This window comes from Mesoplodon mirus (assembly GCF_964341445.2).
Source record: "Mesoplodon mirus genome assembly, chromosome: 1".
Classification (NCBI taxonomy): Eukaryota; Metazoa; Chordata; class Mammalia; order Artiodactyla; family Ziphiidae; genus Mesoplodon; species Mesoplodon mirus.
In genome coordinates, this window is record NC_138976.1 from 22,276,411 (window position 1) to 22,301,626 (window position 25,216).

Consider the following 25,216-nt stretch of genomic DNA (forward strand, 5'->3'; position numbering starts at 1 on the left):
TTCTATACCCTCCTTTCAAAAAGTAAAAACCAGGGGCAAGGGATAAGAGCTATGTTTCAAGGACCTTTTTACACTTCCTTCTATCAATGTAAAATTTCACTTCACGGACTGATCTCAACGCTTATGTCTCTGGAAGTGTATCAATATTTAGAATTTGCAATCAGGAATCCAGAGAAGCTTGAGTAAGGATGCCAATAAAAGGGGAGCTGCCTTTTCAATCAGGGTAGACTCTGAAACTCAGTGGAAATCTCGTCAGTAGCCTTCTGCTGTTGATATCTCATCTCTCGTAGGCTAGAACTTCTATAATCACACAAATTGCCCATCATTAGGCCCATTCAGAATTTATAATCTCCAGTAAGAGCTAATTCCACCCAATGGAAAGCACTTGTAAGATAGTGAAGTGAGCATTCTGTCAAGCGAGTTGTATTTGTGAGATCTAAGCACTACCTAACCAAAGAGACAAAAATATTTTTCCAAAAACAGTTGTCCTAAGTGTTCTTGTACATAAACCTTTTTCCACTCATCATTAAATGTGAGCTGAATAAATTGTTGGTGATATTTAATTTGCTGGGTGAGGCAAAGCAAATCATTCATGGTTGATAAATTTGTATTTATTTTAAGAGAATAGTAAACTTTCCATTGGGCAATTCTAAAATGTTTAGTATTTACCAAGTAACTCAAAGGTTATTATACCAAAACTGAAAGTAAGGTAGCCATATACACAAACTATGAAAAATAAAACAATGTTACTAAGGCCAAAACTTTAAGGAAGAAAGTTAAATCTTAGAAAAAAAATGGTAAAAATCCTTTGTTAAGGGGAGAATTCTTTTTTAAAAATAATTTTTTATTTAACTTATTTTTTTTGATTAGGTAGTATTCACATGGTTTAAAACTGAAAAGGCACAAGAGGCTATAGAGCAAAAAGTCTTCTCATCTGTGTTCCTAGACATGTAGTTCTTCTCCCTGAATGCTTAGAATTACTAGTTTCTTATCTACCCTTCTGCAGATAAACTATGCATATACAAATAAATACACATTTCTTCACACATATAAATACAAATATATTTTATAAATACATAGTGCATCATGCAATTAGTAACTTATGCTACACTGTTGTTGCATACCTTGTTTTTTAACTGCTCTTAATTATGTTTCAGAATTAAGTGGTAAAATGGGAAAGTTCAAAGGCATTAGAAATATCAAACCTAAAAGTGCAATTTTGAAAACTGCTGGCCATCAACTTTTCAAATATATGTAGGGTTATGAGAGACCTGGAAGTAAAAATGACCAATGTCACAAACACTTATTGAGAACTGACTCTGTGCAGAACACTGTAAAGAAAACTGAGAGGGACTTCCCTGGCAGTCCAGTGGTTAAGACTACACACTTCCAACGCAGGGGGCGTGGGTTTGATCCCTGCTCGGGGAACCAAGATCCTACATGCCACATGGCATGGCCAAAAAAAAAAACAAAAAACAAAAACAGAGACAGAGCTGAGAAAGACCTCACCTCTGATTTTTAGGAACTTACAATCTAGTACATGACACCTGGCCACATAATAGATCTTTACCAGTTCACTTTCCCAAACAGAAGCACCAGGGACAAAATTAACAAATTTTCTTTCTACCCCTAGTGTACATTATTATTTGTTCTGTATAAAATATCATGCCCAAGGATCCATTTTTTTTGTTGTTGCTTGTTTGTTTTTTGCGGTACGCGGGCCTCTCACCGCTGTGGCCTCTCCCGTTGCGGAGCACAGGCTCCGGACGTGCAGGCTCAGCGGCCATGGCTCACGGGCCCAGCCGCTCCATGGCATGTGGGATCCTCCCGGACCGGGGCACGAACCCGTGTCCCCTGCATCGGCAGGCGGACTCTCAACCACTGCGCCACTAGGGAAGCCCCCCAAGGATCCATTTTTATACTAAGAACTGTGACCAAAGTCTCCATGACCAGTATGGAATGAATAAAAGTGACATAATGGACTTAAACTATAATAGGAGGATTTAAGTTGCATAAAGTGCAATGTAAAACAAGAAAAAACTAGTTTCTTTAAACAATGGAATCCTAGACAGCAATGAAAACAAATGGACTATGTCTAAATGTGTCAATATTGATAAACCTCAAAAACATAACATTAGAGGAAAACAGAAAATTCTAAAAAGTTAGATTAAAAAGGGCCATTTTTTAAAATATGTAAAACATTACTGTATGTTGTTTATTGATCTGTAATAAAATTACACAGCAACTCAGGAAAGTAGTTACGTCTGAAGGAGGAGGGAAGGGAAAGGAAAAGAGGGCCTAAAGGGTTTTTGTTGTCTATGTAAACATTTAAAAAAAAACATAAGTAGAGGTCTGAAACTAACATGGTAACATGTTAATATGTCTTCAATCTTGATGATTGGTAGAGTGTCGTATTGTTCTGTCCTTTTCAGCATATTTGAAAAATTTTATTAAAAACAAGAAATCTTTTAAATGGACACTGAAGATGCACTGTCCACAGTCCTTAAAGCCTAAAGCTCAGAAAGCAGGTGGATTGGATATTTACATCCATTTCACTCAATTCCCTAATAGTAACCAGAGCCAGTAAAACCAGAAAAATACCCGAAAAATACACCTTCACCTTGAACTAACTGGCAATCTCTGAGAAACCTGCATTCTCTCAACTCAAGACTGACCATTATTAATACTGACAAAAGGTGAGTGACCCTGTCCAGAAAAATACTGTTGTCCCACTCAACTATAGAAAAAGACAAACACTTGGCTCAAGCAGTCTGAGCAGAGGAAATCATCAGAGTAAACAACTGCCAAGCACTGTGTTAAAAGCTTTACAAGCATTAACTCACTTCATCCTCACAGCCCTATTAGCCCCATTTCACAAATAAGCACAATGAGGCACAGTGAAAACCAATTTACTTGCCCCAAATCACAATTAACAATTACCAGAACCAAACACCAAATCAGCATTCAAGGTAGTGTCCATATCCAGTGTTTGCCTGTGTCTGTTCATTTCATAAGCACCCATGAGTGAGAACCTTCCTTATGCCTGGTCCTGCCAGGCACCATGGGAATGAAGGGAACATATGATGTATCACTCTCTTCCCTCAGTGCAGACGGGATGACACAGGAATCAGGAGGGTCTGAAATTCAGAACTCTATCCTGAGCTATACTCTGGTGTGACTTCTTCCTGAGCTTCCACAGTCGCGTTAACCAGTTACCTCTAAATGCCAAGCTGTACCCCACCCCTCTTCTCCATCAGAATTCCAAAAAAAATACTTTTTCGTGCTTTTTTACAAGTGTGCTCCGGATTCGAGGGAAAATAAACGCATATCAAGCTTCCAAGAAAGCCCAGACTCAGAATACAGTCAGGGTTGGGCGCAGACCCTCAAGATGATCTTTCAGTCCAACCCTTTACACCCCGGGGCCACTTGTCCATCACGGAGCTCTCCGCCCTCTCCTGCACACCTCCGTGACCGGATGCTTGCTATCTTTCAGGACAGCCGGTGGGATGGAGTGCAGCTGGCCTCCCTCTAACACCCCGCGCCCCACTCCCGGTTATTCGCCCGGGGTCCGCACTCAACCCGTCTGCTCCACGGGCCAAAGGCTGAGCCCACAGCGAAACTAAAGAGCGGCCCTGGCGTGCAGGCCCGCGGGAGACAGAGCGAGGCCCGGGCCGGGTGCGGAGCCTCTGGCCGGGGAGCTGAGGCCTCGGGGTGCGGGCCCGGAGGCTGCGCTCCCCAAGCCCGCCTCCCCCGAGTCCCCGGCGGGCGCGCGGGTCTCACCAGGTGCCGGTCCGCCGTTCCTCCCGCGTCGCCGCTACCGCCGCCGGGCCTCGCGGGTAAGAGCTGAGCGCCGCGCCGGAAAGCAGGCCGGCGTGAGACCGCCCCCTTGGCTTCCGCCACTCGACCCCGTGGGCGATGACGCGCCTCGACCCCCACCCCGCACACCCCGCGCGCCCTGCGTTCCCACCCGAATCTGCCGACGCGCCTTACGTGAGCGGGGAGGAATTCTGCGATTGGCTGTGCGAGGAGGCCGGGGCGGGGTGGCGCCTTCCGTGGTCGTGGCACAGCCCCGGGCGGCCGGCCAGTGTCCCGCCCCTGAGGGGCTCGTCTGCCTGCCACGCGAAAGTTCGGGAGCCGAGCGCCGCACGAGGCAGTTGTTTTGGCCTTGGGCCCGAGATGCAGTTCCTTACGCCTTCCAGCCACGCAGTCATTTCATAGGCATGACCAAAACAATACGGTCGTCTGGGGGTCGACCCAGAGCCCTCTCCTGAGTGAAGCTGTGCCACTCCAGAACCGTGTCTGCTAGAGGGCTCAGTGGATGATGATGATGACCCAGGCAAGGCAGAGACCAGCTGATCCTTATAATGAGCTCAGCCTCGGCCTCCCCTGCAGGGAACCCCCAGGCCTTCCTGCTTCAGGGAGGAGCACAGAGGTGGCAGAGAAACGGGAGGGAAAGGCCTCACACAGCTCCTGATGAAGACTTTCTAATGATTGTTTCGAATTCCTAGTCACCATTGACAAGAAGCTTTGAATTGGTGATACAAAACATTAAAATATATTTTTTACAACCATTAAAGAATCTATCGCAGGCGAAACTATTTAAACAGCCTAACAATTCATTGACGGTTCTTGCTATAAAGTGAATTTCAAGTCCAATCAAACTTTTGCACTTGATGCATTTCAGTTAATGATGCTCTAATTTGCAGAATACTTGTGAACTGTTAGTTCCCCAGCAGCTAGCTTGGAGCCACCAAAAGGTCCTATCAGCCACAAAAGGACAGACATTAAGGGCTTTCGTGCAAGGAAGTGCCAGGAGATTTCTTTTTTAAAATATCACTTTGGCTGTTCTGTGGAGAAGGGATTGGGTGAGAGTCAAGAATGGTAGCAGTGGAAAAAAAAAAAAGCCTCTGAAAGATACACACACACACACACAAACATACACATACAAACAACCTGGTACCACTGATTGCATCTGGAAGGGCTGGGAGGAGATAGACTTTTCACTGAATTCCTACTTATTTCTTTTGTATTTTGTAGTATATGCACACATTCCATATTAAAGAGAATAAAATAAAAGTAATTGTAAAAAATGGCAGTGAAACTCATTTGAAGTGGATCGATATGATATTTAGTTTGGAAGTAGAACTGATGCAACTTCATTATAGATTGGGTATGAGAGGATAACAGAGAAAACGAAGGAAACAAGGTTGACTTCCAGATGTCTGGCATTAGTAGTTGGGTGATTGGTGCCATTTACCAAGATGAGAAAAGCTGAAGGAGTGATCAGGTTTGGGGAGTTAAAAATAATGGCTTAATTTGTGATGTTAGGTTTGAGATGCCTATGAGATAGCCACATGAAGCTATTAGATAGGCAATAAGATATATGATTCTGGACACAGATTCACCAGACTCCAGATGGTGTATTAGTTTCCTACTGCTGGTGTAACAAATTACATAAAACTTAGTGGCTTAAAAATACAATTGTATTATCTTCTAGTTCTGGAGGTTAGGAGTCTGAAATGGGTTTTGAGGGGCTAAAATCAAAGAAGCAGTGTAGCTACCATCACAAGAAAAAATTTTTATAACTATGTGTGGTGATCAATGTTAACTAGATTTATTGTGGTGATCATTTCATAAGATATACATATGTCAAACCCTTGTGTTGTACACCTGAACCTAATATAATGTTATATGTCAATTATATCTCAATTAAAAAAAACAAAGGTATCAGTAGTTTTGTCTTCCTTAGGCTGCAGGGGAGAATCTACTTCCTTGCCTTTTCCAGTTTCTAGAAGCTACCCACATTCCTTGGCTTATGCTCTTTCTGACATCTGCTTCCCTTGTCACATCTTCTCTGACTCTCCTGCCTGCCTCTTTTACTTAAAAAGACCCTTATAATTTATTACATTGGATCCACTCAGATAGTTCAGGATAATCTTCCCATCTCAGAATCCTTAATTCAATCACACCTGCAAAGACTCTTTTGGTATGTAAGGAAACATATTCACAGGTTCCTGGGTTTAGGACACGGATATCTTTAGAAAGCTATTATTTTGTCTACCACAAGTGATATTGAAAGTCCCAGAAGGGGGACTTCCCTGGTGTTCCAGTTGTTAAGCATCTGCCTTGCAATGCAGGGGACGTGGGTTCGATCCCTGGTCCAGGAACTAAGATCCCACATGCTGTGGGGCAGCTAAGCCTGAGCACTCTAGAGCCCACGCAACACATTTAGAGAGCAGAAATGCTGCTACTACCTAGCCCGCGTGCTCTGGAGCCCGTGAGCCACAACTAGAGAGAAGCCCGTGCACCAAAACGAAAGATCCCGCATGCCTCATCCTCATCGAAGATCTCCTGTGCCGCAACTAAGACCCAACGCAGCCAAACAAACAAATAAATAAGAAAAAAAAAATAGAAAGTCCCAGAAGATGTTCAAGATGGGAATGTTGCTTTTAAAGTTACATGCCATACCACCAAATATCCAGAATAGAACATTAATTTTCTCCTCTTGAAAGTGAATAAAAAATTTCAAAACAGTGTTAATGTTCAGTTTTTATCTAGGGGCTTATTACATGGGTATGTGTAGTTTGTAAAAATTCATATTGTCCACCTAACATTGTGCACTTTTTTGTATGTATATTGTAAATATAATATGTTTCTAAAATACTTAATGCTTAAGATTATAGCTAGGAAAAATGTAACTAGAAATATAAATACTTGTAATAATAGGAAATACAATTTTGAGAATTTGTACACTTATTAAGCCACTTGGAGATTTTGTGTTTGTTTGACCAATATTGAGAATTTTATATTTCCATATATAGTTGAATGGTTCTGTGTTCATAGAATCCTTTAACCCTAAATAAAGTGACCACTTTTTAGGATTTTCTCCTATGTTCTCTTGAGATGAAGTTGCAGCAAGGAGCTGTAGGGGGCATTTTCTCCTGACTTTTTAAGATCACTTTTCTATGGGTAAATATTACATTTCTGGATCTCTGTTACTTTGCTCTTTAACAGTATGAATACATATCAAAAATCTCAAGCCATTAAGTTTTAATTTTTTTACTTTAAATAATAATTTGCTGACTTTTTCCCAGTTTTACTGAGTTATAATTGACATACAGCACTGTATAAGTTTAAGGTGTACAATACAATGATTTGATTTACATACATCATGAAATGATGACCACAATAGGTTTAGTGAACATCCATCATCTCCTATAGATGCAAAACTAAAGAAATAGAAAAAATACATTTTTCCTTGTGATGAGAACTTTAGAACTTACTCTTCTAACAACTTTCATTTATAACATACAACAGTGTTAATTATATTTATCATGTTGTACATTATATCTCTAGTACTTATTTATCCTGTAACTAGAAGTTTGTACCTTTTGACTGTCTTCATTTAATTTCCCCTCCCCTCACCACTGGTAGTCATAAATTTGATCTCTTTTTCTATGAGTTTGTTTGTTGGTTGGTTGGTTTTTGAAGGATAATTGAATTATAACACTATGTTAGTTCCTGATATACAACATAGTGATTCAATATTGCTATACATTTCAAAACGATCACCATGATAAGTCTAGTTGTCATCTGTCACCTTACAAAGATATTACCTAATTACTGACTATATTCCTCATGCTGTATATTTCATACCTATGACTCATTTATTTTGTAACTGAAAGTTTGTACCTCTTAATCTTCCCTCACTTATTTCTCTCCTCCACCTTGCCCCCTTCGCTCTGGTAACACCTGTTTGTTCTCTGTATCTATGACTCTGTTTCTGTTTTGTTATGTTTGTTCATTTGTGGATTTTTTTGTTTTTTTTTTTTTTTTGCTGTACGCGGGCCTCTCACTGTTGTGGCCTCTCCCGTTATGGAGCACAGGCTCCGGACGCGCAGGCTCAGCGGCCATGGCTCACGGACCCAGCCCGTCTGCGGCATGTGGGATCTTCCCGGACCGGGGCACGAACCCGTGTCCCCTGCATCGGCAGGCGGACTCTCAACCACTGCGCCATCAGGGAAGCCCTGTTCATTTGTTTTTTGTTTTTTTGTTTTTTTTAGAGAAATTCCTTTATTTGGGTGTTTTTGGTATTTAGATTCCTGGATAATCTTCTATTGTATTTTTCTATTTCTTCTTCTGCCTTTTCAGTGAGATTTGGGGGTGTGAAAAGATGTTCAGTCTGCTGTTTCAAAATGGAAAAATGTTTTTTATTTTTTATTTTATTTTTTAAATTAAAAAAAATTTTTTTTTATTTTTATTTATTATTTATTTTTTAGTTGTGGCAGGTGGGCCCTTCGTTGTGACACAGGCTTCTCTCTAGTTGTGGTACATGGGTTCCAGAGAGCATGGGCTCACTTTCATTTGTTTTCTAGATTCCACAATAAGTGAAATTGTGAAATATTTGTCTCTCTCTGTCTGACTTATATCACTTAGCATAACACCCTCTGATCCATTCATGTTGTCACAAATGGTAAAATGTTATTGTTTTTTTTGTGGCTGAGTAATAGTCCTGTGTGTGTGTGTGTGTGTGTGTGTGTGTGTGTGTGTGTATCACATCTTCTTAATCATTCATCTTTTGATGGGCACTTAGGTTGTTTCCATGTCTTGGCTATTGTAAATAATGCTGCAATGAATATAGGGGTGCATATAGCTTTTCTAATTAGTGTTTTCATTTTCTTCAGATAAATATACAGAAGTAGAATTTCTGGATCATATGGTAGCTCTGTTTTTAATTTTTTGAGAAACCTCCTTACTGTTTTCCATAGTGGCTGCACCAATTTACATTCCTACCAAAAGTGCATGAGGGTTCCCTTTTCACCACATCCTGGCCAACAGTTGTTATTTGTTATCTTTTATATAATAACCATTCTGACAGATGTGAGGTGATATCTCATTGTGGTCTTGAATTGCATTTCCCTGATGATAAATGAAGTTCAGCATCCTTTTCACATGCCTGTTGGCCATCTGTATGTTTCCTTTGGAAAAATGTCCATCCAGGATCTCTGGCCATTTTAAAATTGGGTTGTTTGTTCTTTGATGTTGAGTTGTATGAGTTCTTTGTGTATTTTGGATATTAGTCCCTTATTGAATATATCATTTGCAAATAGGTTCTCCCATTCAGTAGATGGCCTTATAATTTTGCTGATAGTTTCCTTCACTGTGTAAAACTTTATAGTTTGATGTAGTTCCATTTTTAAATTTTTGCTTTTGTTGCCCTTGCCTGGAGATATATGAAAAAAAAACGTATTGCTAAGACCAATGTCAAAGAGAGTGCTGCCTATTTTTCTTTCAGGAGTTTATGGTTTCAGGCCTTACATTTAAGTCTTTAATCCATTTTGAGTTTATTTTTTATATGGTATGAGAAAGTAGTCCCGTTTGATTCTTCTGCATGTAGTTGCCCAATTTTCTCAACACCATTTATTGAAGAGATTGTTTTTCTCCATCATATATTCTTGTCTCCTTTGTCATAGACTAATTGCCCATATAAGAGTGGGTTCATGGACTTCCCTGGTGGTCCAATGGTTAAGTCTTTGTCTTCCAGTGCAGGGGATATGGGTTTGATCCTGGTCGGGGAGCTAAAATCTCACATGCCTAGTGGCCAAAAAACCAAAACATAAAACAGAAGCAATATTGTAACAAATTCAATAAAGACTTTAAAAATGGTCCACATCAAAAATATCTTGAGGATTTCCCTGGTGGCGCAGTGGTTAAGAATCCACCTGCCAATGCAGGGGATGTGGGTTCAAGCCCTGGTCCAGGAAGATCCCACATGCCGTGGAGCAACTAAGCCTGTGAGCCACAACTACTGAGCCCATGCGCCACAACAACTGAAGCCCACCCGCCTAGAGGCCATGCTCTGAAACAAGAGAAGCCACCGCAATGAGTAGCCTGTGCACAGCAATGAAGAGTAGCCCCCACTCACTGCAACTAGAGAAAGCCCGTGTGCAGCAACGAAGACCCAACACAGCCAAAAATAAATAAAATAAAAAATAAAAAATAAATTTTAAAATAAATAAGTAAATAAATGCTCCTGTGCTGAGTCCATATATATTTACAATTGTTATATCTTCTCCTTGGATTGATCTCTTGATCATTATGTAATGTCTTTCTTTGTCTCTTGTTACGATATTTGTTTTAAGATCTATATTGTCTGATATAAATATTGTTACCTTGGCTTTTTTTTTTGTTACTATTTGTATAAAATACCTTTTTCCATCCCCTCACTTTCAGTCTGTGTGTGTCTTTAGATCTTCACTGAGTCTTTTGTAGGCAGCATATATGTGGGTCTTGTTTTTGTAGCCATACTATGTCTTTGATTGGAGCATTTAGTCCATTTACATTTAAAGTAGTTATTTGCCTTTACTGATGAGCTTTTTTATTTTGTGATTTTCATGTTCCTAGTTGTGGCCTCCTCTTTTTTTCTCAGAGAAGTCCCTTTAACATTTCTTGTAACACTGGTTTGGTGATGCTGAACTCTTTTAACTTTTGCTTGTCTGTAAAACTTTTGATCTCTCCATCAAATCTGAATGAGAGTCTTGCTGGGTGGAGTATTCTTGGTAGTAGGTTTTTCCTTTTCATCATTTTAAATATATTGTGTCACTCCCTTCTGGCCTGCAGAGTTTCTGCTGAAAAGCCAGCTGATAGCCTTACAGGAGTTCCTTTGCATGTAACTTGCTGCTTTTCCCTTGCTGCTTTTAATATTTTCTATTTATCTTTAATTTTCACCATCTTAGTTACAATGTGTCTTGGTGTGGTTCTCTTTCAGTCGATCATGTTGAGACTCACTGTGCTTCCTGGATCTGGATGTCTATTTCCCTTTCCCAGGAAGGGATGTTTTCAGCTATTATGTCTTCAAATATTTCTCTGCCCCCTTCTCTCTCTCTTCTCCTTCTGGAACCCCTATTATGTGAATGTTAGTATGCTTGATGTTGTCCCAGAGGTTTCTTAAACTGTCCTCATTTCTTTTTATTATTTTTTCAGTTCAGTTTCAGTAATTTCAGACAGTAATTACTCTGTCTTCCAAATCACTGATCTGTCCCTCTATATTATCTAATCTACCATTGATTCCTTCTAGTATATTTTTAATTTCAGTTATTGAATTATTCACCTCTGTTTGGTTCTTCTTTATATTTTCTAACTCTTTGTTAAAAACTTCTAACTTCTCACTCTTTTCAGTCATTCTTCTCCCGAGTTCTTCGAGCATCTTTTTTTTCCCCCACAGCAACTAATGATATTTATTTAGGACTCATTTTATATTTTCACAGTTCTGAGAACTTTTTCATTTAATCCTCACCAAAAATCCACAGAGAGAGGTTCTGATTTTATGCACATTTTCAGATGAGAAAACTGAAACTCAGAGAGGATAAGTTAACTTGGTAGAATCACCCAGCCAGGAGGTGGCTTAACTGGTATTCAGAGCTGGGGCCTCTGACTTCAAATCTCTAATTTATTCAGTCTCCTCCTAAGGAAGCATTTCTAAGCTTAGCCAGAGCACACTGAGGGAGACAGGTATCATCCTGGGCTTAGGAGACCAAGGAAGCTGTAGAGCCAGATCCAGTTAATTAGCACAGCTTCCTCCCCACGTGTGGTTCTGTCAATAGCCACCTCTCCAGGCAACCATTGACCCCCTCCGTCCGGCCCCTCCTACTTTCCTTTATACCTTCCCTAAGACCAGAGGAAGGCCTTACAAGGTGATATGATTTTCTGTGAACAACATTCCCACAAGATAGGAGCCACCTGAAGGATGTTTCAAGGGTCTTACAGGATGAGAGAGACAGAAGGAGGCTCTTCTTTGAGCATCTTTATGATCATTACCTTGAACTCTCTATCAAGTAGATTTGCTTATCTGCACTTCACTTAGTTCTTCTTTAGAGGTTTTTTTTCTTTTCCTTTATTTGGAATATATTTCTCTGTTGCCTCATTTTGTCTAATTTCCTGTTTCTATTTCTATGTATTTAGTTGGTTGGTTATGTTTCCCAATCTTGGAGAAGTGGCCTATGCAGGACACGTCCTATGGGTCCTGGCAGCACACTCTCCTGTGGTTACCAGAGCTACTTGCTTTAGGGGTGCCCTCTTATGTGGGCTGCTTGGGACCTTCTGTTGTGGTCAGCTGACTACTGTGGGCATGCTGGTAGGTGTTGCTGGTCATCATTCCAGTTGGTTGTAAGGCTCTGTTTTGTTCAGGCTGGGTCTTGGCATGGCTGACTGCACAGCCAGGGGTGCCCTGGTCCTGGTGCCAGCTCACCAGTGGGCAGGCCCAGGTCATGAGGCAACTGTCTACAGATCCCGCCTGGGGGTCCCGGGGATAGTGCTAGCTCATTGGTGGGTGGAGCTCAGTCCCAGCATGGCTGAATGCTGGGCTGGAGGTCCCGGAGCTGGTGTTGGCCTACTGATGGGCGGGGCCATGGCCCAGGAGTGTCCTGGGGACGCTGGTGGGTGGGGCTCTTCTTGATATGGCTGGCTGAGGGTCGCAGGTGACCCAGAGCTGGTGATGGCTCACTGTTAGGTGGGGCCGGATCCTAACATGGATGGCTGAGGGGCCCAAAGTGTCCTGGAGCTATTTTTGGCCTCCCATTGGGCAGGGCCAGGATCCAGGGCATCCTGGAGTGGCGCTGGCCTGCTAATGGGTGGGTGTGGTCTTGACATGGCTGGCATTAGGTCTGTGTGGTCCTGGGGTCTGGTTAGCCCACTGGTGGGTGGGGTTTGGGCCCAGGGGGTCCCAGGGCTGATGCCCATCCACTAGTGGGCAAGGTCAGGTCCTGGGGCTACAGCTAGCCCACTAATGGGTAGAGATGGGTCCTGGGGTCTCTGGCTGTGGAGGCCAGGGGTTGCAGGTTTGGTGCTGGCCCACAGGTGGGCAGGGCCAGGGCCCTGGTGCTCCTGGAGTTGGTGTTAGCTTGCTGGTGAATGCACCGGGTCCTGACACAGCTGGCTGCAGGATCTTGGTGTTCATGGGGCTGGTGTCCCGCCACTGGTGGGTGAGGCCTCTTCCCAAGGCTAGTGTCAGCCCACTGGTGGAGCTGGGTCCTGGGGTCTCTGACTGAGGGGCTGGAGGTTCCAGAGCTGGTGTAGGCCCACTAGTTGGGTGGGGCTGGGTCCTGGGCCATCTGGTATGTGAGGGTGTGTCCTGGGGCAGGGCTGGGGCCTCAGGGGGTCCTTTCTGCTGGTGGGTGAGGTCGTGTCCCTGCCCATCTGGGGCATCCGGCCTGGGGCATCCTAGGAGGGTGCTGACTGACTGGTGGGCAGGTAGGTTCTAGCACTAATAAGCTAGAGGGAGGATTCCAAAGTGGTGCTTACCAGTGCCAGTGTCCTCATGGTGGATTAAACTCCCAAAAATGGCGGCTGCTGGCATCTATGTCCCCAGGGTGAATTTCAGTTGCCTCCTGCCTCTTCAGGAGGCTCTCCAAGATCAGCAAGTGGGTTTGATCCAGCCTCCTTTCAAATTACTGCTTCTGCTCTGGGTCTTGGAGTGTGTGAGATTTTGTGTGTGCCATTTAAGAGCAGGGTCTCTATTTCCCACAGACCTCTGGGTCTTCCTACACTGGCCTTCAAAGCCAAATGTTCCAGGGGCTTGTCTCCCCAGTGCAGGATCCCTGGGATGGGAAGCCCAGTGTGGGGCTTGGACCCCTTGCTTTTGAGGGAGAACTTCTGCAGTTGTAATTATCCTCCCATTCATGTGTCACCTACCTGGTGGGCATGAGTCTTGGCTAATTACATCTCTGTCCCTTTTCCCCTTCTCATTGTGGTTCCTTCTTTGTAACTGTCAGCTCTTAGAAGACATTTTTTGCTAGTCTTCAGGTTGCTCTCATGGATACTTTGTCTATAAATAGTTGCAATTTTGGTGTGCCTCTGGAAGGAGGTGAGCTCAGGGTCTTCCTGCTCCACCATCTTGGCCACTCCTCAAGTCATTAAGTTTTGTTCATTTGGTTTGATTGCCTTTGGCTTTAATCTGAAGGCTCTACATGCTGCAAAAAAAGTACTGATGGCTTTGTAGTATAATAAAATCAGATTTTTAAAAAATTAGCATCAACTTCCTGCAAACAAAGCAAGGCAGTTACCTTGATATTGTTGGCAGATTACTGAAGGTGTATATTCCTATTGGGCCTAATGTATATTTCAGATGATGTGTAAAAGCAGGTGTTCATTTTAAAGAACAAATGAAGCAGCCAAATCTCTGTTTCTTTCTTCAGTCTTACAGGTCGGTGTTTTTCTCTAGGTTGTGGCTATGTATCTTTCTCATGTTTTCACCCAACATTGGAAAGATGAGTTCCGAGTTCCGAGTTCTCAGATGTTTCCAAAGCATGCCCATTTTGTTATGGGTGACCCCGTCTCCTCTTGGCAAGTAATTCTATAGAATTACTCCATAAGCAGAATTATAACTTCAAGTATTTAGGGCACAGTTAGACTGACAAAGAATCCTAGACCTTGAGAGATCATCTAATCCAACCTTCTCATTAAAGGAAGGGACGTCTTTACAGCATCCCTGACAGATGTTCATCTGGCCACTTTGGGGACATTTCTTCTAACAGGGACTTGTCTTGCTCTTTAACTTGGTGATTTAATTATAAAGTACTCTGCCACTCTACAAATTCTACCTGCATATTAGTGGCCTACTTTTCTGAACACTATTTATGTTCACTCAGTACTCTAAACCATCTTAAGATGTAGACTCTATCACTCCCATTTTATTGATAGAAAGACTGAGGCACGGAAAGAAAAGTTCCCTAATGTCAAACAGCTATTAAGCAGAAGAGCCCAGCCCTTGATCCCACATGCTTGGCCTGTATTTCCTCTCTATACTAAACAGAACCCTCACACATTATGACAGAAGCCTATCTACAGGTTGATCTTGATTGTCAATTTTTGGGTAAGTTGTTCCACTAGTTAAGAATTCACATAACTCTTCTACTATCCAGCCCACATCTCTCTGAACTGCATATAACGGTCTTAGGAAATTTTAAAAGATGTCTTCCTTAAGATGAACATATATGTCTATGACATTCTCCTGATGTGCTAGTTTGATAAAGCCTTCAAAAAAGAAAATGAGATCAGTTTGCCACAACTATTTTTAGAAAAATAAACTTATTAAAATATAACAAAGAAACTTGCACATAATAAGCACGTGTTGAATTTTGAATTTTCATGAAGTGAACACACCTGGATAACTACCACTAAGATAAAGAAAACATTACCAGTATGCATGGGCTGCCTACCCAAGGGCTGCCTATTCATGACCCATGACAAAACCTGGCACCAAGGCTATGCTTAGTAATAGACACAATGGTAATTAACAAAGCATGTTAAATTAGCTCTCTGAAGCATTTAGACTGTGGAATACAAAGAGGATTGGCCAGTTGGGAAATGGGGGCACATTAAAAACAGAGACACAGATATGTTATGAGAGGTTGAATAGGTGGACCATAGGGCGAGAATCCAGTCTCTGACTTGCCTTGGATCCTGAACAACTCTTTGACTCCAAACTATGTGTATCCTTAAAATAAATCCTCTTTTTCTTAAGGTTCCCTGTTCCTTGTAATCAGAAGATACTAACACCAAAACTGTAAGCCACAAAGAATCCCCAACCTCATAATTTCAATTCCCCACTCGAACAAACTGATAGTGGCTGCCTGGAGAACTGTGGAAAATGACTCTGAGGCTGAGTTCAATGGAAAAGAGTATTGTGGTGTCTGCCATACGGGCTTTTTTTTTTTTTTTTTGGTGGGGGCGGGGGTGTGTGTGGAAGAGAGGCAGGGATGGTGCCATGAACTTGCCATTCCTGTTCTTAGCCCATATGATGAAGAAATCAATAGATAGAAAGAATTGAGTAATTAATCACCATATTAAGCTGGATATTTCAGTTTAATAAATATCCTTCCCTTAGCTGTTCCTCTCGCCCCACTCTATATCTCAGCCACAATATTTTTATTATTATTTTTTTTTATGTTTACTTGTTAGAAATAACACATTCTGAACTGAAATGAACTTACCGTCATTGCAAGCGTGTACTGGTTACAACTTAGCAAACATCCTTTTCAGGATGGGGTCATTTTATAAAGAAGATGGACTGTCTAGTGGAATGATTTTATTTTATCAATAAAGGTGAGACTTTTATTTTTTCATTATGCAGGCCTCTCACTGTTGTGGCCTCTCCCATTGCGGAGCACAGGCTCCGGACGCGCAGGCTCAGCGGCCATGGCTCACGGGCCCAGCCGCTCCGCAGCACATGGAATCTTCCCGGACCGGGGCACAAACCCATGTCCCCTGCATCGGCAGGCGGACTCTCAACCACTGCACCACCAGGGAAGCCCTAAAGAGGGAGACTTTTAAATGCCTTTATTATCATTGTACTGTATGATATAGACTATCATTTTGTATCACAGTATTCAAGATAAATTTCAGAAACATCGGAGCCTCACACACCTGTGAGTATCTCAGAGCCAACTAGGCATGAACAGAGGAAGTAATACAATTGCTTTTGTTAATGTTCTCATGCGACAGGCAGAGGCAGTTAATGTTAGACCTGGTAAAACACATCTAGCTCTAGGTGAAATCTGAGGGAAGATGCAGCAACAAGAAAGCAGCACCGACTCTGCAGGCTCCTATTCAGGCAGAGACAGGAAGGGAGTGGACGTACTGTAGAAGCTGGCCATTACGTAGTTTTGGCAGGGATCACCACTAAACTCATTTGGGCACTTGCACAAGTATCTTGAGGGGCTTGAAAGGTCTTTCACCATGAAGTACTTGCTAAATTCACACAGAAAGTTTTCTCCTTCTGGCACGCTTGACAAGATGGCTTGTCCCAGTGGTAGATGTAGATGTGGATGAAGAAGTATTTGCTCCTACTGTTGATACTGATATTCTAATGGGAGACTCTGAAGACACACACGTTTTCTCAGTTGAGGCTGGTATGCCAGTGATGATCTCATTTGAGTCCACAATGGTGATATTGGCAGAGGCACTGTCATTTCCTAATTTGCTGATCACTTTGCACATACATTGTCCAGAATCAGCCAGTGATGCTTTGTTAATGCAAAGTTCTCACTTCCCTGGCCTTTTTTTGTATCTTGATGTTTTGTGCTTCGTTCTTTCAGTTTAATTCATTCCTATTCTTGAACCATTTGTATTTGAGAGAGGAGTTTTCAGAACTGGTCTCGCACTGAAGCACTAGTTTCGAATCTGCTGCAGACTCCTGACTTTTCATCTCTTCCGAATGGGGAGGCAAGGCGCACCGCTTGCACAGCACCCGGCAGACCTCCTTCTTGAGGTTCCGGCCCGTCTCGAGAGGGGGGAAGGATGCTCGGAAGGCCGCCGGCGCGCGGCCGCTGCTGTTGGCATCGGGCTCCATGAAGAAGATGTACCTGCTGTCCTCCTTGAGCCGCCCGCAGGAGGGGAACGCAGGGTGGCCCCAGGCGCCCAGGCGCACGCTGAGCAGCGAGTCCTTCTTCAAGCTCCCGGCTTTCACCGCCCACACCTGGTGCACCTTCACCAGATAGGGCGCCTCGTCTCCGGGGCTCAGCGGCGCTGGGCGCGGGGCCTGTGGGCCAGGAGGGCACGGTCCCGGGCCCAAGGCTGGCGGCTGGCGCTTGCCTCCCCGCGCCCCTGCCTCAGCCGCCACCCCCTTCCTGTCGAGTGCCCCCCTGCTGCCGCCGCGGCGGGTGCGCATTTCACTCCATCACCACCGCGGCGTGCTGAGCCAGCTCCTGCACCGAGCCCACGCTGGGCGGGGACGCCTAGCACACTGAGGCCCCCGCGGGAGCCGCCTCCTCGCCGGCGGCCGCCCCCCGGCGCCACGGCCGCGGTCCACAGCAGCGGCAGCGGCGGGGCCGGGGCCGGGGCGCGGGGCACGGGGCCCGGTGGCCGGTCCTCCCGGAGCGGTGCGGGGCGCGTCGCTGTCTCAGGGTGCGAGGTGCGTGCGGGCTCCTGGCTGTCGGTTCGGACTTTCCAGCCACAACATGTTTAATGGCCAGTCTCTTGAGCATATAAAGAGGTAAGGCACATCTTACAAACCAGATATCACTGCATAAGCCAGATGGTTTACTGCCTAACCAAGTCATATGGGCACTTCCCCACAGGAGAGAGAATTGCTCCTGTTACACTGATGAGGCTTCACTACACAGAGGGGAAAGCACTTCTGTTTCTCTTGGGAAAGGCATGTGAGGATTAAGTTTACACTAGCTGAAAATAAGTCAGTAACAATCTAAACTGTATGGGTCAACTTCAGGTTTGTAAGAGCATGAGATTGAAAGATATGCTTACAAACGTCCTGATTAAGATACTCATGACAAGAAGAGAAGCCTTTTTGGAATTTGTGTTTCGGGATCGTATATCACAATTCATATTCCCAATTACTAATCATGTCAGCCAATCAGCTTTTTAGAGCTCCTGTGATGGTGAGACATGCCTTGCTAGCTCTCCCAATTATAGAAGAAAAATACAAAAAAATTCGATGACTATGTGTTTGTTTCTGTGAAATACTGCCCTTCATTGGACAATTTTTAAATGTATTTTTATGGGCTATGAAAGTATCACATTTTAAACCAATAAATAACTTTATTTCTTATCTGTCTGCTAGGGAAATGAGGTAAGCCAGAGAGAACTAAGTCATCCCTGACTAACAGGGGTTCAGAAAGTTTAACTGGCACAGCTATTCCAGCTGAACTGGTAAAGTGCTAAAAACTAGTTTGCCTTTAACTTTGACTCTGTTATAAAAAGTTGGGTCAACAAAATTACATTCTTAAATAACTGCTCATTAAAGAGCTAGGTGGGAAGTACATTCTTTTGGACTTTATAGGATCTGGCTAAGATTAACTGCACGTGATACTAGCAACAAGCCTTTGGAGAAATTTCATGATTGCTCGACAAAGGCTGAGGAACCAGCCAAGGTACTGGTCCAGAACTCCTGGAGCTGAGGAATAGCCCAGAGTTAGTAGTCAGCATCCAGCTAAGGATGAAGGTGGGGGCCCAAGCGAACATTGCTTTGGAATTCTGCAGTGGGCTTCTTCACACCAGTGTGAAGGCTTAAGGCACACCCAAATGCACATGATGAACACCCATAAATCCTAAGCATGAATATAAGGCTTCAACCCTCTTCTCGTGGTTTTCATGCCCCTACTATGGAATGAATCTAATTCAACCTTTCAGATCATTTCTGTTTTTCTTCCTTACCCTGCTTCCTGTCCCGAAACGTGGGTACCCCCTTGCAATTACACTTCTGCCCCGGTTCTCTACGTGCTTGACCTTTCAGAATGTCATTCACTCTCAGACCTTCCATTCCGACTTGTGTGTAGCTAATTCCTTGGATAATAGATCCAAGATCTATTATCTAGAAAGATCTAGCCTGATCTTTCTTCCTAGTTCTAAGCCCGTATCTTCAACTGTCTATTAGATATTTCCTCACCTCCAACTCAATACATAAAATTTAGTTTGGTTATTTTACCTCTTGACTTCCCCATTTCTTTTAATGGTACCAACTTGGCACTTTCATTCAGACTCAAAACCATGGAGTCATATTTTAATCTTCTCTCTCCGACTTTTAACATCCAAATTCTCAAATTCTTCAAGATTTGTTTTTTCTTGTTGCATCTACTCTTCCCTTCTCATTCCCACCATCACCACCTTAGTTCAGATCTTCAACTTATTTCCTTAATTCTAAGATGCCTCTATTTTTGTAATTTTACATACCTAAAAATAAAGATTTGTTTTATAATCAGTGTATACATTTAATGTGAGTTTTTTATTACAAAAATCTATCATGTCGGGCTTCCCTGGTGGCGCAGTGGTTGAGAATCTGCCTGCTAATGCAGGGGACACGGGTTCGAGCCCTGGTCTGGGAGGATCCCACATGCCGCTGAGCAACTAGGCCCGTGAGCCACAACTACTGAGCCTGCGCGTCTGGAGCCTGTGCTCCGCAACAAGAGAGGCCGCGATAGTGAGAGGCCCACGCACCGCGATGAAAAGTGGCCCCCGCTTGCCACAACTAGAGAAAGCCCCCGTACAGAAACGACGATCCAACACAGCAAAAATAAATAAATTAATTAATAAACTCCTACCCCCAACATCTTCAAAAAAAAAAAAAAATCTATCATGTCAATAGTCTTAGAATCAAAATCTATGGCATCTCAGACCCAGACAACTGCTTCTACTTGTTCTTCTGGCCTGCATTCCCTTGCTTTTCTAATCTGTCCTGCACACTATTGCCTGATTAATCTCCTTAAAAGACTGTGTTCATTGTGTCCAGTATTTAAGACTCCACGCTTCCGCTGCAGGGGCACGGGTTCATCCCTGGTGGAGAACTAAGATCCCGCATGACGTGCGGCGCAGCAAAAACAAAAACAAAAACAAAACAAAACAAAAAAAACAACTTCAGGGTTTCCCATTCCCTGATAGGTAAAGTATGCAAGTATGCCTGGGGATCAAGCTGGGCATTGAAGGGACACCACAATCACACCCTGACGTCTTCCTGTCCTTACCAACATTATTCCCCTACCCAGATCTTTCTGCCGTGAACACATCCTCCTCTGCCTCTGTTTGTGTCATTCCCCACAATTAGAAGGCTATTCCTCCTGTTACGTACACCCTACTCAGGCTTCAAGTCCTATGTCTGTTGTGAAACATTATCTGAACACCCTATCCCGAAGTAATCTCTTCCTCCTCTAAATTCCTATAGGACTTGTCTTGACTACTTATTTCACACTTATTATTAATTATCTGGTATCTTTGAATGTCTGTATATGTTTATGAGTGTAAAGCAATGAATCCGATGTTTTATAATGAACGGGAAAAAATCAATCACGTTAGTTACCTCATTCTATATGTCTTATTTCTCTCATCAGATCATAAATTCCTTGCAGTTAGCTCTATCAGGTATACTTGTCTCCCTTGAATTGTGGTTTATTTAAGAAATATAGTCTACTAAGCACTGAGTTCAATGGGGGGATCACATCTCTCATCAGAGAGGCACCGCTACCCCTCTTCTTTTCTCTATGGCTGGTCCAAATCACTTATATTCAACTTCTCCCGTCTGCCCTCCTCCAGCACCCAAGCTTATGATCGTAGTAGCACAAGACTTGCTCAGGCTTTAGAGTGAATCAAGCGTAAAGGAGCGGGTGAGTTGAAGAACAAGGAGAAACTTCGTGGGGTTCTAAGACAGATGTGTGGAGGCAGAAGGTCACTGCGATGCAGCGAAGGTGAGGGGGCAAGGCCAGGTTGGCAGGGGCCTCGCATGATGTCATGCTAAGGAGGTCAGACCTTCTTTCTCCTAACTGGAATTGGGAGATTTTTTTAACCAGTGGAGGAACGTGATCAGATTTCCTTTCTTAGAGTTGTGGAGATGGACTGGGAAGAGGAGGAAAGACTAGAAGAAGGTAGGCCAGTTAGGAATCCTATTTCAGGACCTGGATACAGTGGCAGCTGTGGTGGTGGGAATGAAAAGCAAGAGGATAGAATCAAAAGAAGGTGGAGAAAGAATGGACAGAACTTGATGACAGAGATGAGACCGGAGGGATGAGGTTGGAAGAGAATGAGTGACAGAGGTTTCCACTTCAGTCTACGGGGTGGCGCCAGTGTTATTCCCTGAAACAGAGGAGAAGCAGGTTGGGGAGGGGCTGGAGTAGGTGAGAAGACAATGAGACCTGATTTGCATATGTTGAATTTGTAGCCTCTAAAAGACATTTGCATGAGATTGGGGACCTGGAGACAGATATGGATTGGAGAGACAGACTTGTGATAGGCACAACTCACTCAATAAAATGTATATCTGTCTTGAAATACCCTGCTCACTCTTAGCCCAAGGCATCCAACTACATTTCTTGTCCTACCTGTTTCACCAAATTTTTATAGTGTTCCTGGCTCCCAGTTTGTTATACTTTTACTCTTGGCCAGTTCAGAACTCTTTTTATAATATTTTACATATAGTAGTTATCTAAGTCTTAGACAATCAGACTCTTAGACATTACTTAATTTCATAGAGAATGAAGTTCTGTGGAAGCTCAGGGACTTCAGTTTACTGCACTTTGTGTTAAACATTCCGTGGTGTTTCCTGGCCATGTTCCCTCTTTTCCAGCTCACTTCATCCAACTGCTCATGCACATAATTTTTTCTGCCCTCCAGCTTCTATGCTTTCAACCCTTTCTTTACACTTTTGGCCACTGCTTTATTCTTAAAACTTTCTTTCTTTCTTTCTTTCAATTAATTAATTTATTTTTGGCTGCGTTGGGTCTTCATTGCCGTGCGTAGGCTTTCTCTAGTTGCAGAGAGCAGGGGCTACTCTTTGCTGCGGCGCGCGGGTTTCTCACTGCGGTGGCTTCTCTTGTTGCAGAGCACAGGCTCTAGGTGTGCAGGCTTCAGTAGTTGTGGCGCATGGGCTTAGCTGCTCCGCGGCATGTGGGATCTTCCCGGACCAGGGCTCGAACCCGTGTTCCCTGCATTGGCAGGCGGATTCTTAACCACTGCGCTACCAGGAAAGCCCAAAACTTTCTCTTTTTTGGGCTTCATGACATCTCCCGATTTCCCGCCTACCTCCAACCTCTCTGGCTGCTATACTTCCCCAAACGCCCACTTACATGTTAATGTTTCCTAGGATTCCCTATTTAGCCTTCCCTTCATCTCATTTTAGTACACACTTAGTGTGACCTCATCCACTTGCGTGGCTTAACAAACAACCATTAATATTATTTCTAAATCTGAATGTCTAGCCCAGTCTTCTCAGTCCAAACCCAAATATCCAGCTCTTTTTAGGACACCTGTATTTGGATGTGTTCCACGGGCATTTCAAATCAACTTGCCACAGTGAATTTTCCTCTTCTTCCTTTTCTGTATCAGTGATGGTATTGTCACCCTCCCAGTAACCTGTGAGCCATCCCTGACTTCTCCTCCTTTCTCTTTCAAACTCAGTCTGCCAGGAAATCCTGCCTATTTTACATTTTAAATGAGCATTTTCCTAGATGAGAACACAGTGTGGTTGAAGATAACAAAAAGGGAGTGAGACTAGCCTGGTGGGAGAAGTTTTGTTGAGAAATATTGGGGAAAATGGTTGGATTATTAAGTGGGAGAGTACCTTGGAAGGTAACGTTAAGGCCGCACAGAGTATTTCAGAGTTGATGTGGTTGGAGAACCACCAAACATTAGGCAGATGGATGAAATGGTAATTTCAAGGTGCATTTTTAAAAAAATCAGTCACTTGAAAAAAGGGAGTCAGAGCAAATATTACCTTTGTAACTAGAGACAACCATTTCTTACACTTCATTGACGACATGAGGAAAAAAACCAGAAGAAGTTACAACTAGAAGCTCAGAAAATCTGACCCTGAATTTAAATGAAGTACAAGTGTTACTAAAAAATAAAAATAATAAGTTCTCTTTGAAGAAGACAAATTGAAATTAGGCATTAGTGATATAACTAGAAGTAGACTGTGTTGAAAATAAGTGCAAGAATGACATCATTTGATTGAAAAGTGCTTATAAGCCAATTCCTTAACTGTAAATAATTTTAAAATTGAATACATATAGACGTCTTTTAAAAAAATCACGAGGCTTCCCTGATGGCGCAGTGGTTAAGAATCCACCTGCCAGTGCAGGGGACACGGGTTCAAGCCCTGGTCCAGGAAGATCTCACATGCCGTGGAGCAACTAAGGCCGTGCGCCACAACTACTGAGCCCACGTGCCACAACTACTGAAGCCTGCGTGCCTAGAGCCCGAGCTCTACAACAAGAGAAGCCCCCGCAATGAGAAGCCTCCGCAATGAGAAGCCTGCGCACTGCAACGAAGAGTAGCCCCCGCTCACCGCAACTAGAGAAAGCCCACGCACAGCAACGAAGACCCAATGCAGCCAAAAATAAATAAATTTTTAAGAAAATCACCAAACTGAAATGTAATGATGGTTTCCTAAAACATCTGGATTTCCATATGCCTCAATAAAAATCTTAGGCTAAATAAGCTCTGTTATAATATAATACACTATATGACATATTTATATATTGATAAACATGGTAATTTCCATTTAATTTGGCTTAGATACTAATTAACTCAAAATAAATGCACTCCCCTCACCAATGTAGTAAGTCAATAGGTAAATAGCTGGGAGAAAAAATACTCCAAGCCAGGCAGCTCTGTATGTTTCAGAAGCAAAGGAAAAAATAAAAATAGTTGCAGTAAACACTGCACTTCTGGAAATAAACTACATTTATGAAGCAGAAGATTCAAAAAGTAAAAGCTAACCCTCTTTATGTGGTGAAAGCATCACTGAGAAACAAATAGCACCCAGAGAGTGACTACCAGTAGTTAGCAGTAAAAGAATGACATTAGAAAAAAATAGCAGATGTGACAGATTTAAAACCAAAGCTTTCCTCTTACTCCTTGTCATTTTCTCCTTTTTTCCTGATTGCAATTTCAATGATAAAGGTCTATTGAATTACTAAGTTACTTACATGAGGGCCTGGAAAACACAACACTTGGTGAGGATACACGTTGATTTCCATCCTGTGGCACAAGCTCCATACCTGGTGTTGTTTGAATCAATGAGGAGGGCAGCTATTTGTTCTCTTGGTTTAACTGCCACAGAGCAGTGATAAATAGGCATCTGATTTCCAGACTAAATCTTGAGCCCCGGCTCTCTGAAAAGGAAGAAAAAAAAAAGGTGACTCTAAACTCTTCCTGTATTTCTGGACAGTAGCTTGAAAGTAGGACAGGCAGTGTCTGAGTGTTACTTTCCTGTTTTTGATACACAATTCTACCTGATAATTTTATTTTCCACCAGAAGAATTATTTTCTCCTGAGTTTCTTGAAGGTAGGAACAAAACTCTACAATCAAAATCTCAATAGTCTTTTTCACACTGTTTTCACACAGGTTCATTTAAAACATTTATTGATATGCTACTTAGAGGAAAGAAGTAAAAGAGATTAAACTAGAGGATTTAAGGTTCTTTAATAGTCACAGGCCTCAACATACTTAGAACCCCTAGTTTCATGAGATTGAAGGAAAAATCAATATTGTTGCACTTTATCTAAGCTACATTAGGATAGAAAACTGTTGTTACATTTTATAAAGGAGGAACCTTATACTTTTGGTGCTCAGGGACCCCACAGCCAGATTGGCGGCAAGGGATATAGGCTGATAATCTGCTTATTTTGATTTCATTGGTATATGTTCATTTGAACATATCACCATCCTAGCCTTTTCTACCACATAATGTTACATTGTACTTAAGGAAAGCTAAAA

At 42.9% G+C, this 25,216-nt stretch overlaps 1 protein-coding gene and 1 pseudogene across 4 annotated transcripts in view; both read right to left on the minus strand.

The window, feature by feature from the left end:
* GNE (glucosamine (UDP-N-acetyl)-2-epimerase/N-acetylmannosamine kinase) overlaps positions 1–4,199 on the minus strand; it is a 39,298-nt gene extending 35,099 nt beyond the window's left edge. Inside the window, exon 1 of one of the 3 annotated variants that reach the window (XM_082613715.1) lies at positions 3,781–4,199. The gene's annotated coding sequence lies outside the window, so the exon portion shown is untranslated. The remainder of the gene's footprint in view (positions 1–3,780) is intronic. The other 2 variants (XM_082613717.1, XM_082613716.1) reach the window with 2 other exon arrangements.
* Positions 4,200–16,601: 12,402 nt separating this feature from the next.
* LOC309801744 (pro-neuregulin-2, membrane-bound isoform-like) lies at positions 16,602–19,273 on the minus strand (annotated as a pseudogene). The gene is made up of 2 exons: positions 19,168–19,273; positions 16,602–17,939 (listed from the first exon to the last, which is right to left on the minus strand). The product of its transcript is annotated as a pro-neuregulin-2, membrane-bound isoform-like (transcript).
* Positions 19,274–25,216: the final 5,943 nt, after the last annotated feature.